Raw genomic sequence first — 14,256 nt, forward strand, 5'->3', positions numbered from 1 at the left:
ATAGATGTCGGCGGTGTAGGGGGATTAAATTAGGGGTTAATAATTTTAATGTAGGTTGCGGCGGTGTAGGGGGATCACATTAGGGGGTTAGACATTTAATGTAGGTGGCGACGGGGTCCGGGAGCGGCGGTTTAGGGGTTAAACACTTTATTAGGGATTGCGGTGGTGCGGTTGACAGGCACATGCGTTAGGTGTTAGGTTTTATTTTGCAGGTAGTTTAGGGAGTTACAGGGCTCCAATGCTCAGTGTAAGGCTTACTACTCCTGCATTTTGTGGCGAGGTGAAAATGGAGTAAGATTTCTCCATTTTCGCCATGTAAGTCCTTACGCTGTATATTGGATACCAAACTGCGCTGGTTTGGTATACCTGTCTATGGGCCAAAAAACTACGGCCGAAGGCAGAAATATATGAACGTAACTTCTAGGTTACGCCGTATATAGGATACCAAACCAGCGCAAAATTTGGCGTCGCCAGCTTTTGCGGGCGACGCTGCATATCACATCGGGCCCATGAAATCTGAATTCCCCGAGCACTGGCACAAAGTTCAAAAGTCAATTTTTCTGTGAGCTAACAGTTTGAATTGTTCTCCAATCAGTGCTCTAGCTGCAATAAAAGTGCCATATGGGGAGATCACTGATTAGACAACAATTCAAACCGTTAGCACACAGAAATATGTAACTTTGAAGTGGGCAGTGAAATGCGGTGTATTAAAATTTAATATCTACAGTAAAAAGTAACTTATAGCCTATCTTCATTACATCTGATTAATTAAACTAAAATATCACGAACATTCCGGATCTGTTTTTAAAAAGGGGAGCGTTTACCATCACTTTAAATAAAACATACTTCTTAAACAGAGAGTGCGAGGACTTATTATTGTAAATATATATATAAAGTTTAAAACCTTGTTATATATTGTCAAGAACCAACACAATGCTGTCCCAAAGTCTGCATAAATTAAAATAGATTTTTCCAACTTTTAAAAGTCCACCTTAAGGGCTCCCTCCCTCTCATTCCATCAGCAGGAGGGTGACGTCATACTGGATGCAGGGATCAGATAAATGTGCTTATGGAGCAACTGGTGAACCACAAGCGAACCAGAAGGGATCTGCAGAACAGGTCACAGGTAGAAACGAATGCCTTATCGTGTCTGCCAGCACTAACACCCTTCCTCAGGGCAGAGTTGTACTGTCTCCCTGATCTAACTCTGCATGATCACTAGAAAACTATTTTTACTCTTCAGTCTTTGACAGTGTCTGCTTTTTGTGGCTGTGCTTAGGGTATTAGCAGCCGTGCCAGCTGGGGACTACAACAACTCATTTGTTTAGTGATCAGCTGAGAGAGAATAGAACTGAGCATACTAGATAGACTGAACTACTCACTAGACTTTTATTTCACATTAGAATAAGCTGCTTCTGTAAAGCCATGTGTGACATTTAGCAAGTGTCACTTATAGTAGTGTATCCTACATACCTGTAATCTAATGAGGAACACTGCAGTTACTCTCAAATATATTCTTTCTATGTGGCTTTATCTCTGTATTTCTCATGTAAAATGTTGTACAGATATGTGTATCCTAAATAATGTAACTGTTAATATCTGTGTGTAGAATCCTCTGCAACCTAGCAATTGCTCATAGAGCTAAAACTCTATGAAGATGCATTTAAAGGGACACCATTATATATATATATATAATCCAATTGATTTCTAGCATTTTTTTTTATATACTGTGTTGCAACATTTCTACAAAACATATCAAGCTAATAGATTAATTTTAATAATTTTAAATAATATAGTAAAGTATTTAAAAAAAAGTATGCTTTGTCTGAATTATAAAGTATAGTTACTGAATAAGAAACAACATTAACTCGAAACTTGCCTTTAAAATTATGTTATCAATTTGCAAAGTGTCTACAGTGTGAATTTCTCATGTATAATGAATTATATCATTAGTGTTACAGTAGCATAAAGTTTGCAACTAAATGAATTAACAACTAGGTTTATGGAGCTTAATATCTGTTTTTTCCCAAATAGCCTCTTTGTTTTTCATGTTCAAATTCCTACTACATCCCTAACACTAAATGCACTAAATGCAGTTGAATAGAAGAGAAGTGATACAATAAGTTATTTATATATATATATATATATATATATATATATATATATATATATATATACTGTGTTTATATATTTTTTATATATATATATATATATAAAAGGTGTAAGATACTGGAAATGTGTAAAGGGTAAATTAGGCAAAAGTAAAAGTATTTGTTAGTTTACGACTGATATTAACAATTACATCTCTATGCTCTTAAAACTGCACAGTAAAACCTATTTTAGTCTTAAGTACATAGCAGTGGTAAAATAAACTGCTTCCCAGACAAGCTCAGACTCAGCTTTCATATTCTCAATTTGCTGACAGTCAAACCAGCTGTTCTGGGCAGCACAAGGGGTTAACTTAATGCTATATCTGCTTGTCTGACTTCCCTCTCAATCTGTGGCAGCAATGAATGCAGTGCTGGGAGACTGACAGCAACAGCACCTGTTACTGAATCCTGCAGCCTTCACTCATGAGGAGGGGTGTGTGTGCGTGTGTAGTCTTTGTGAATGTGTGTATATGTGTGTGTGTGTATATGTAAGTGTGTGTGTGTGCGTGTGTATATGTGTGGGTGTGTGTGCGTGTGTAGTCTTTGTGAATGTGTGTATATGTGTGTGTGTGTGTATATGTGTGGGTGTATATGTGTGGGTGTGTGTGCGTGTGTAGTCTTTGTGAATTTGTGTATATGTGTGGGTGTGTGTATATGTAAGTGTGTGTGTATATGTGTGGGGGTGTGTGCGTGTGTAGTCTTTGTGAATGTGTGTATATGTGTGTATATGTATATGTGTGGGTGTGTAGTCTTTGTGAATGTGTGTATATGTGTGTGTATATGTAAGTGTGTGTGTAAATGTGTGGGTCTGTGTGCGTGTGTAGTCTTTGTGAATGTGTGTATATGTAAGTGTGTGTGTATATAAGTGTGTGTGTAGATGTTCATGTGTCTAAGTAGTCTTTGCAAACATGTATATGTGTGTGTAGTCTTTGTGTGTTTAGTCTCAGTGAGCTATGTGTGTGCATGTGGGTTCATGTGAGTAGTCTTTGCAAGTGTGTATATGTATGTGTATATGTGTAGTGTCTGAGTGTACATAAGTATGTGTGTATGTGTAGTCAAGTGTACATGAGTATGTGTGAGTGTATGTTTGCGTATATATGTGTGTGTGTAGTGTCTGTGTGTAAATAAGTATGTGTGAGTATTTATGTGTATAGTCTCTGAGTATAAATGAGTATGTGTGACTATGTGTGTATGTGTGTATATGTTTGTGTGTAGTGTCTGAGTGTACATAAGTATGTGAGAGTGTATATGTATGTGTGTACATGATTATGTGTGTGTGTGTAGTGTCTGAGTGTACATGAGTATGTGTGAGTGTAGGGTCTGAATGTACATGAGTATGTGTGTATGTATACAGTATGAGTATGTGTGTATATGTGTGTGTGTAGTGTCTGAGTGTACATAAGTATGTGAGAGTGTATATGTATGTGTGTACATGAGTATGTGTGTGTAGTGTCTGAGTGTACATGAGTATGTGTGTGTGTATATGTGTATGTGTGTATATGTGTGTGTGTAGTGTGTAGTGTCTGAGTATACATAAGTATGTGTGTATGTGTGTGTGTGTGTAGTGTATGTGTGTATATGTGTGTGTGTAGTGTGTAGTGTCTGAGTATACATAAGTATGTGTGTGTGTGTAGTGTCTGAGTGTACATGAGTATGTGTGTGTGTAGTGTCTGAGTGTAGATGAGTATGTGTCTGTGTATATGTGTGTGTGTACATGAGTATGTGTATGTATGTGTGTGTGTGTAGTGTCTGAGTGTACATGAGTATGTGTGTATGTGTGTGTGTAGTGTCTGAGTGTACATGTGTATGTGTGTGTGTGTGTGTGTGTGTAGTGTATGAGTGTACATGAGTAGGTGTGTATGTGTGTGTGTAGTGTATGAGTGTACATGAGTAGGTGTGTATATGTGTGTGTGTAGTGTATGAGTGTACATGAGTGTGTGTGTGTGTGTGTAGTGTATTAGTGTACATGAGTAGGTGTGTATGTGTGTGTGTGTGTGTAGTGTATGAGTGTACATGTGTATGTGTGTGTGTGTGTGTGTGTGTAGTGTATGAGTGTACATGAGTAGGTGTGTATGTGTGTGTGTAGTGTATGAGTGTACATGTGTATGTGTGTATGTGTGTGTGTAGTGTCTGAGTGTACATGAGTATGTGTGTATGTGTGTGTGTAGTGTCTGAGTGTACATGAGTATGTGTGTATGTGTGTGTGTAGTGTCTGAGTGTACATGAGTATGTGTTTATGTGTGTGTGTAGTGTCTGAGTGTACATGAGTATGTGTGTATGTGTGTGTGTAGTGTCTGAGTGTACATGAGTATGTGTGTATAAATGTGCGTGCGTGTGTGTAAGTAGCCTCTTATTTTACTTTCTTTAACTTTTTTTTTTTTTTTTTAAAGAGGGCATTTCAAAATATATTACAGTTTTTAATTAATGATCCTGTGCTAAACAACATAATAATTTTCTTGCATCAATTTGTGTTGCAGTAATTGACTGCACTAATAATTGGCTCAGCTGCAGTGGCGTATTTGGGTTTTGTGCGGCCCTAGGCTCCCAAAATTCTGCTGCCCCCCCTCCCCACAAGGTTTTAGGCCTTCTTTTGCCATAATATGTTTTGGTCAGGGAGTACTGTGAATTCTTTTTTATGGCATTTCCAAAATAAATGTTCACACACACCTCTAAACTGTAAGCTCCATGGGCAATCTCTTATTATATCTCCCCTAGAATGTAAGTTTTTTTAGGCAAAATCTCTCATTATATACATGTATAATACTTCTTAAAGCTTCTTACAAATAAATCCACAAAAAAACTCCCAAATTTGCTGCCCTAGGCCATAATACGCCCCTGCTCCCCTGCATTAGGGTTGCACACATTCTCATACTCATGTGTATAGACTGGCTACTATGCTCCCCACCCCGAATTTGGGCCCTGGTGCCGCTGCACCAATGGAAGTTCTGTCCCTAGTGAGGGTAACCTAAGAGACATTTTGTATAGAAGAAGCCTACACACAAATAGGGCACATATACTAACAGCAATCTCCTCTTGTATATAGAACCCCCTTAGTGTCCGTATTGGTTTTAGAGGGGGTGCACCCTGTTAATGGTTTTTGCACCCCTAATTCTCACAAGTGTCAAAAGCAATATGTTTGCAAGGTGGTTTCTATGTGTCCCTTACAGACAGAGCAAGGAGAGAGGTAAATGGGGCACAAAGAGGGACTTAAATGAGAAAAACAAGAATATACAATACAATGGGATTACCCCAACCCATGACACAAAAGACACTAAGAGCATAAAGAAAATTTAATAATATAAGTAAATTAATGTTTAAAATCCCATGCTCTATCTGAATCATGAAATAAAAATCTTAGGTGTCATGCCCCTTTAATTAGTATATAGCTACTTCGCTTTGCAGCCATTTCAAGGAGAAACTGGGAGCACCATGGTTGCACTAGGGGGCAACTGAGCTGAGAACCCCCAAACATCAAAGGTGCCAGATGCCCTCTATGCTGTGCAAGAAGAGAAACACTATGTAATTACAGTTTTGTAACAAACTAATATATCTGATGAATACATTAACACCTTGTTTACTGCAATTGTTTTTCAATAGCCAACATCACCCCCACCATTTTTCCTTATTTGCAAGAGCAACTCTGGACTTGTTACTGGAGTAGATAAGGTTAACCACTATCATTTTGTTAGCAAAACTGTCATTGTGCACTATCTTGTCTTATCACATCACTAGTTAGGGACAGATATGTAGCAGTGGAAGGCGTGCAAAGACTGATATAAAAGACCAATCAATACACTTCATATGAGGTTGCACTTATATATATATATATATATATATATATATATATATATATATATATATATATATATATAGAGAGAGAGAGAGAGAGAGAGAGAGAGAGAGAGAGAGAGAGAGAGAGAGAGAGAGAGAGAGAAATAGGGAGTTTCTGAGACAAACTGTAACTGGATAAACGATACTCATTAACCCAACAGGAATTGCTTCAATAAATCCGACCCTGTAATTAGTGTAGATTAGAATAGTATGTTGGTCAAATCTAGCCAAAGTGGACTTGTAATCCCTGAACTGGCTTCCCTACAGAAGGAAAGGTCAATCATACACTGAATTCAGAAAACAAAACGCTTCTACTGTTTCATATTGGGAATAAATATAAAGCCCTGTTTATTTCTAGACACAGATCAGAGATCAGCCAGAACATGAGATACGAGTGTTAAATATGTTTATTCAGAGAGGTTTGACTTTACTTAGGGGCTTCAAAACTAAGCTCACCTGCAGATCCTTAAAATTATTAACATTTCCCTGTACCAGTTGTCATATGTCCATCTGAATCCTGAACAAATAAAAATGTCAATTCCTTAAAGGGACATTCAACTCCAAAATGGTTATTGTTTAAAAAGATAGATAATCCCTTTATTACCCATTCCCCAGTTTTGCACAGCCAACACTGTTATATTAATGCACTTTTTACCTCTGTGATTACCTTGTATCTTGGGGTCAATTTATTAAATGTCAGGCACACATGATTTGCTGTAGAGAATCATGTCCTCCCGGGATCGCTAAATGCTGACATTGTGAAATGCTTGTGCAATGCCGCACCCTGCACATCCACAGCCAATCGGCCGCTAGCAGGGGGTGTCAATCATCTCGGTCGGATCAAATTGGGATGATTGCAGTCTGCTTCTTAACTTCTGTTTCCAGCGAGCCGGAAACTTCGCAAGGAGAAAGCAACATCCGCCGCTTATTAAATCTCCTCAAAGCCTCTTCTGACAGCCCCCTTATCACATGGCTATTTATTTATTATCTATGGACTTGCATTTTAGCCAATAAGTGCTGTGTCATCTACAACGCCACGGGCATGAGCACAATGTTATCTGTATGGCCCACATGATCTAGCAGTCTCTTGTGGTGAAAAGCAAATAAAAGCATGTGATAAGAGGCTGTCTGTAGCGGCTTAGAAACTGGCAGACAATTAGAGATTGAAGTGTTATAAAGTATATTAATATAACAATGTTGGTTGTGCAATGCTGGGGAATGGGTAGTAAAGGCGCTATCTATCTTTTAAAAAAATAACAATTCTGGTGTAGACTGTCCCTTTAAAGACACAACATTTGCTTTCATGATTCAGGTAGAGCATAAAATCTTAAATGAATTTCCAGTTTATTTCTATTATCTAATTTGCTTAATTCTTCTGCTATCTTTTTGCTGAAGGAGCAGCGCTTCACTATTGGGAGCTAGCTGAATACATCAGGTAAGCCAATGACAAGAGGCATATATTTGCACATTACTGCTCCTGAGCCTACCTATATATGCTTTCCAACAAGCATATAATGAGCATTAAGGTAATTTGATAATAGAAGTAGATTGGTAAATTGCTGGGATTTTATGAATGGGACAGAAAAGTTCCTAGACACAAGTGTAAAAAAAAAATCTGCTCTGTGCATTTTATTGTTGCTTAAATATTACTATGTATTTAACTCCTGCAAAAGACTTAAGGGCACGGTTAAAGTCACTTAAAAAGCAGCAATGCTGGTCAGATTTGATAAGCCAATGACAAGAGGCATATCTGGGTAGCAAACAATCACCAGTGAGCTCCCAGTAGTGCACAAGCCCTGAAGAAGTGCCAAGGCTATGGCCTGAAACGCGTAGGCTTGGATAGACTTGTTTGTTGTACCTCAAGTGACTGCTGTTACTTTACTGTTTTTAAAAGAATGCTTAATAAAAGGTACGTTTTCTTTATTTAAGGGCATTCGGTTGGATTTACTTTTTTGCACTCCCAGTAGTGCATTGCTGCCCGAGCCTATCTAGTAATACTTTCAACAAAGGACACCAATAGATTGAAGAAAATTAAATTAAATTAAAATGTCTCTTAAAATTGTATGCTTTATCTGAACCCATGAAAGATTAATTCTCACTTTCATGCATATTTAACAAAAGCAAAATAATAATTTGCCATGTAAAATGTTGACTAGGGTTCAATATTTGATGAAGAATACTTAATGTTTTTGATTGTAGGTTGCTTCACTAATCCAATAATATCAATTCAGGATGCTTGTACATTTAAAGGGACAGAAACACCTCTTGTTTTTGTGTACAAATTGTATTTGTCCTATGCACCCTAAACAGGCCATTTGAAAAGCCCCTAGGTTACAAATTTTGCATTTTGGTCTGTTAGGGAGTGTGGGACACAACAATTTTTACACAAAAAAAAAGAGGTATGTGAATAGGCCGAAAAGTGTGTATATGTGAATTTGCTTCCAGATTCAAATGCTGCCAGTGATGTGTCTGAGAATAAACGTACATTTAGTCTACAACCCTGTTAGTTCTAGGGATGAACAGATTTTTTTGTTAAATTTGTTAAGAATGACAAATAGTATTCACATTCATTCATAATAAATGAATACTGAGTGTTTGTTGGACATTTGAGTCTAGATTATGAGTGGACTGCAAGATTGCGCTTTCGCACTCACAATATGTGTGCTCCACTTGTAATACCAGCACACGCAAATGTGCACTGGTATTAAAAGCTGAGCACAATGCAAATGCGACCGACCTCGCATTCGCTTTGCATGGAAGCTTTGTGATCACGAGAACACACTTCCATAGGCTCAAAAGGGAGCCTCGTTCTGATACCGATAGACAAGGCACAGAATTTAGCACAGCATATTTAAAATATAAATGTATATGGATATATAAATATATATTTATGTGTTTATATATGTTTATACACATATTAACACCTAAATATATATGTATATACACTTATTAACACCTAAATATATATGTATATACACTTATTAACACCTAAATATATATGTATATACACTTATTAACACATAAATATATATGTATATACACATAATAACACATAAATATATATGTATATACACTTATTAACACCTAAATATATATGTATATACACTTATTAACACATAAATATATATGTATATACACATACTAACACATAAATATATATGTATATACACATAGTAACACATAAATATATATGTATATACACTTATTAACACATAAATATATATGTATATACACATATTAACACATAAATATATATGTATATACAAATATTAACACATAAATATATATGTATATACAAATATTAACACATAAATATATATGTATATACATATAGTAACACATAAATATATATGTATATACACATAGTAACACATAAATATATATGTATATACACATAGTAACACATAAATATATATGTATATACACACAGTAACACATAAATATATATGTATATACACATACTAACACATAAATATATATGTATATACACATATTAACACATAAATATATATGTATATACACATATTAACACCTAAATATATATGAATATACACTTATTAACACATAAATATATATGTATATACACATATTAACACATAAATATATATGTATATACACATAGTAACACCTAAATATATATGTATATACACATATTAACACCTAAATATATATGTATATACACATGGTAACACCTAAATATATATGTATATACACTTATTAACACATAAATATATATGTATATACACTTATTAACACATAAATATATATGTAGTATACACATTGTAACACATAAATATATATGTATATACACATAGTAACACATAAATATATATGTATATACACACAGTAACACATAAATATATATGTATATACACATATTAACACATAAATATATATGTATATACACATACTCACACATAAATATATATGTATATACACATACTAACACATAAATATATATGTATATACACTTATTAACACATAAATATATATGTATATACACATATTAATGCAAAACAGAATGAGAAGCAGTCTGCCAGGAACGAACAGCAGCATCAATAGCTTGTTCTATGGCCCGGTTGCCACCTGGTAGTTTAACACATAAATATATATGTATATACACTTATTAACACATAAATATATATGTATATACACATAGTAACACATAAATATATATGTATATACACACAGTAACACATAAATATATATGTATATACACATATTAACACATAAATATATATGTATATACACATATTAACACATAAATATATATGTATATACACATACTCACACATAAATATATATGTATATACACATAGTAACACCTAAATATATATGTATATACACTTATTAACACATAAATATATATGTATATACACTTATTAACACATAAATATATATGTAGTATACACATTGTAACACATAAATATATATGTATATACACATAGTAACACATAAATATATATGTATATACAAATATTAACACATAAATATATATGTATATACACATAGTAACACATAAATATATATGTATATACACATAGTCACACATAAATATATATGTATATACAAATATTAACACATAAATATATATGTATATACACATAGTAACACATAAATATATATGTATATACACATAGTCACACATAAATATATATGTATATATACACTTATTAACACATAAATATATATGAATATAAACTTATTAACACATAAATATATATGTATATACACATACTAACACATAAATATATATGTATATACACATAATAACACATAAATATATATGTATATACACATACTAACACATAAATATATATGTATATACACATACTAACACATAAATATATATGTATATACACATATTAACACATAAATATATATGTATATACACATACTCACACATAAATATATATGTATATACACATAGTAACACCTAAATATATATGTATATACACTTATTAACACATAAATATATATGTATATACACTTATTAACACATAAATATATATGTAGTATACACATTGTAACACATAAATATATATGTATATACACATAGTAACACATAAATATATATGTATATACAAATATTAACACATAAATATATATGTATATACACATAGTAACACATAAATATATATGTATATACACATAGTCACACATAAATATATATGTATATACAAATATTAACACATAAATATATATGTATATACACATAGTAACACATAAATATATATGTATATACACATAGTCACACATAAATATATATGTATATATACACTTATTAACACATAAATATATATGAATATAAACTTATTAACACATAAATATATATGTATATACACATACTAACACATAAATATATATGTATATACACATAATAACACATAAATATATATGTATATACACATACTAACACATAAATATATATGTATATACACATACTAACACATAAATATATATGTATATACACATACTAACACATAAATATATATGTATATACACATAATAACACATAAATATATATGTATATACACATAGTAACACATAAATATATATGTATATACACATAGTAACACATAAATATATATGTATATCCAAATATTAACACATAAATATATATGTATATACACATAGTAACACATAAATATATATGTATATACACATAGTCACACATAAATATATATGTATATATACACTTATTAACACATAAATATATATGAATATAAACTTATTAACACATAAATATATATGTATATACACATAGTAACACATAAATATATATGTATATACACATAGTCACACATAAATATATATGTATATATACACTTATTAACACATAAATATATATGTATATACATATAGTAACACATAAATATATATGTATATACACATAGTAACACCTAAATATATATGTATATACACTTATTAACACATAAATATATATGTATATACACATAGTAACACATAAATATATATGTATATACACATACTAACACATAAATATATATGTATATACACATAGTCACACATAAATATATATGTATATATACACTTATTAACACATAAATATATATGAATATAAACTTATTAACACATAAATATATATGTATATACACATAGTAAAAAGGAAAGAAGAGAAACCCAGAAATAAGTCGGCAGCCTGGTGTGTAAAGTCAGCAAAAAAGTTATCGTTTAAAGTGCAAAGTGCTAATGCAAGAACCCTAATTATTCGTAGTGTATTCACTAGTCACTTGCTCCAAAAGTAACAATGGAGACCTCACTCACCCAATCCAATGGGGAAGGCAGGTATCGCCGATCACGGCTGTAAGTTCCGTCCGGACGCCTCTGTTGGGGCACGGCCCAATCCTGGCCAATGAAGCACACTCTGGAACGAGACAGAGAAATCCTTGCTCCCCCTCAACTTATTCCAGACACTTGCTCCTCCGGTGAAACCAATATCGCTCCGCCAGTGACGTAGTAAAGTAAGTTCCTATTTCAATTAGGAGACTGCTGGGTTCAAGGTAGCACAAAATACACTCTCTTTTGCGAACAAAGTGGTTATGCACAGTGGGAAACAGCCAAACTCCGGACAATTGCAAAAGGAGAATACACTCGAATTAACGATTGCAAAAGGAGAATACACTCAAATTAAAAGGAATTGTACCTCCAATGAGGATTTTCATAATGAGGCCAAAAAACTTGAGATGAGATTGAAGGAAAGGAAGTACCCCAGAAAAGTAATCAAAAGGGCTAAAGAATCTGTACAAGTAATATCTAGAGACAGCTTATTGAAAACAAAAGATAAGCACAGTAGAACCAAACAGGGCATTACTTTTGTTACTACACATAGTGCCCAGTATCCACAGGTATGTGAGATAATTAAGAAACATTTTCCAATACTGAGGGCTGAGGATAAATTGGTTGATACAGTCCAACAAGGACTCAGATGTGCTTACAGAAAGAGCCCCACTTTGGGCTCTATACTTTCGCCAACATTGCTGAAAACTGAGAAGGGGGAAAAGGGATCCTGGCTAAAACATACTGGTATGTACAGATGTGGTCACAGAAAGTGCAAGCCCTGTGATTTTGCCAAGGTGAACAAAGAGTTCATGAGTGTCAAAACAAGGAAAAACTACAAGATCAATTCATGTATGAATTGCAAAACAGAATCAGTAGTTTACATGATTGAATGTACATTATGCCAGATTCAGTATGTGGGACTCACTTCAAGAGACCTGAACTCTAGGATCAGGGAACATCTTTCCTCTTTTTCCACCAAAAAATCCACGACTCCAATAGTACAACACTTTGGAGTCTACCATGACAATAATCTTAAAGGATTTACATGGTGTGCGATTGAGAAAGTTACCAGGCCCGATAGAGGGGGTGACTTGGATCAATTGCTCGCTAGACGCGAGGCTTTTTGGATTTTTACCTTGGGCACACGGGTGCCAGATGGTTTAAATTCAAGATATGATGTAATGAACCTGTGGGAATGAATGGGTTTAGATATCTATTATTAAACCAATAAATAAACAGATTTGATCACATTACACAAGTATATGGCACATCGACATGTCATGTTGTACTTAACCTGCACTATATTCCACATGTATCCATTAGGGGAGGTAACTATCTGTTGTTCATAACAAAGTATATTAGATGTTATTTGATAGTTTAAACACCTTTCTCCTAATACTAGTTATGTTTCCTTCCCTAGGATATATTTATTCTTTATGTGCTTACCTGTCTGTTTATTTGTCCATTTATTTACATGCCATCTATGCATTGATGTATGAATTTCTTATCCTATATACTAGATAGATCCTTTTGGCCACCAACGTAACAGTGATCACACGAATTACTTTTATATTTGTATTTATTTACATTGAGAACTTTATTTACAGTGTGCACTTCACGTAATTTGGGGACAAGAGAACCTATTAATGTATCTATCATAGTGGATATTTACTGTTCAGTACCTTACTATTTAGTTTTGAATGTAATATAAAATATATATCTTTGCAGTATTTAAAGAACAACCATATGTATGCACAATGATCGTGCTTTCCGGTCACCAGTGAGTTAACTGTATAGATTGTAGACATTGGTAGGAACTTGAAGGCGTGTCTGTATATGTGTACCAATCACACTTGTTTTAACTTGTTTTAAACCAGGTGTAGAGCACATCACAGTAGGCTATGACTACGGATTACATCCGAAACGCGTAAGCCAGACTGTGTTGCGCCTTCTACACCATGTCCTTTCTTTG

The 14,256-nt window shown here is 33.6% G+C and overlaps 1 protein-coding gene across 2 annotated transcripts in view; it reads left to right on the top strand.

The window, feature by feature from the left end:
* The first annotated feature begins 1,022 nt into the window (after window positions 1-1,022).
* Window positions 1,023-14,256, top strand: part of LDB3 (LIM domain binding 3) — a 129,369-nt gene continuing 116,135 nt past the window's right edge. For both annotated transcript variants that reach the window (XM_053692045.1, XM_053692046.1), the window contains exon 1: window positions 1,023-1,126. The gene's annotated coding sequence lies outside the window, so the exon portion shown is untranslated. The remainder of the gene's footprint in view (window positions 1,127-14,256) is intronic.

This window comes from Bombina bombina, chromosome 9, assembly GCF_027579735.1.
Source record: "Bombina bombina isolate aBomBom1 chromosome 9, aBomBom1.pri, whole genome shotgun sequence".
Lineage (NCBI taxonomy): Eukaryota > Metazoa > Chordata > Amphibia > Anura > Bombinatoridae > Bombina > Bombina bombina.